Source organism: Palaemon carinicauda, chromosome 4 (genome assembly GCF_036898095.1).
Source record: "Palaemon carinicauda isolate YSFRI2023 chromosome 4, ASM3689809v2, whole genome shotgun sequence".
Taxonomy (NCBI): domain Eukaryota; kingdom Metazoa; phylum Arthropoda; class Malacostraca; order Decapoda; family Palaemonidae; genus Palaemon; species Palaemon carinicauda.
The window spans coordinates 31,440,315-31,441,697 of record NC_090728.1 but is presented as its reverse complement, the minus strand read 5'-3'; the positions used below and the strand labels follow the sequence as shown (position 1 = coordinate 31,441,697).

The 1,383-nt window shown below is 38.8% G+C and overlaps 1 long non-coding RNA gene across 1 annotated transcript in view; it reads left to right on the top strand.

Moving 5' to 3' along the window:
* Positions 1-772: 772 nt before the first annotated feature.
* The window catches only part of LOC137639859 (uncharacterized), a 76,117-nt gene continuing 75,506 nt past the window's right edge, over positions 773-1,383 (top strand). Inside the window, exon 1 of the long non-coding RNA XR_011044280.1 lies at positions 773-851. This is a non-coding gene — a long non-coding RNA (uncharacterized lncRNA). The remainder of the gene's footprint in view (positions 852-1,383) is intronic.

The window sequence follows — 1,383 nt, the reverse complement described above, 5'->3', positions numbered from 1 at the left end:
GCTGGTACAAACACCCTGTTCGGACTAACAACGGTGTAGAAGGGTAGCACCATGCGATTAACAGAGTAGCAAAAACCAATTCAATTAACATGTACTTCTTAATTTGTATTCTCCATGATGAAGCCAGTAGAATTCCCATCATTGTAAAACTAGTTAAACAAAAGAAAATGCACAGATACCAAAGGAAGCATGCTGTCATAAAAAAGCATATTGCCTTTGATGACCTCTGGATGAAATATGAGAACAAATTCATATCAACATCAGACTTTCTAAACCGCTGTGCCGAACTGATGGATCATGTAGAGGAATAAGAATGTATCAACAATGTGCAGCTTGGTGAATTTATTGCTTCACAACTTTTAATTATTGGATGCAATTTCAATATGTTTATGGTTTTGTTTTATCTCCTTGTGTGTTTTTATTTACTTACTTGGTATCTGGTACATAGTAGCCTTGTTTGGTGCATACAAGCCAAAGTAGTGGTACATAAGAGCCAGTACATAGCAGCCCAACAATGGTACATATAAGCCAAACAAGTGGTACTTAGGAGCCGGTACATAGCAGCTAGCATTCAGAGAGAGAGAGAAAGAGAGAGAGAGAGGAGAGAGAGAGAGAGAGAGAGAGAGAGAGAGAGAGGGGGGGGTTAGTTAGTGTAAATGATTGTTCGTAATGAGAGAGACTGTTGGTATAATTGAGGTTGTTTGTTTACACTTCTTCTGTAGCTAGTTAAGGACAGCGATGAATGTCTTGGTCGAATGTTTTTATTTATTGACTGCAGCAGAAGGGAGTTGTGTTTGTGAATGCTGGATTTATCTTTTAATTTGACCAGCTTCGGAAGTGATATAATATCAGTAAGTATTGTTTCTCCTTGCTTGGAGTGGCTCTGAATGATAGAAACCGTTTATTATTTATCTTTTATTATAATGCGATAGTTTAGTTAGCTAGGAGTGTTCGTAAGTGGGTTTTTGTATAGTTTTTTTTTTTATTTGGAGGCTGTAATTCCTCCGTTGAAGTTTTTTTTTTTCGGCCGTGGCCTTTTTTTCCGCCTATATAGATAGATTCATGACGACGAATCTGTGCGTTTAATTATTTCGGAATAGACTGCCACTGGAGAATTCTTGTGAATGTTGATGACCCGGCCTGCAAATTTGATCCGTTTATTAATGCTGCTGCCACTGATGATTTGGTAATGTGGGAAATTGCTCTAGTGCAGACTGTGCAGTGTTGCCACGGATCTGTAGCAGTGCCTTAAGAGTCGTTGGACTTGGGCCTTCTGTGGACGGTGTTCGTGTTCACACACACACACACACACACATTTTGTGTGTGTTAAATATCATACTTTAATACTAGCGAAACTGGATTTCGCCATAAGAAATGACGAGT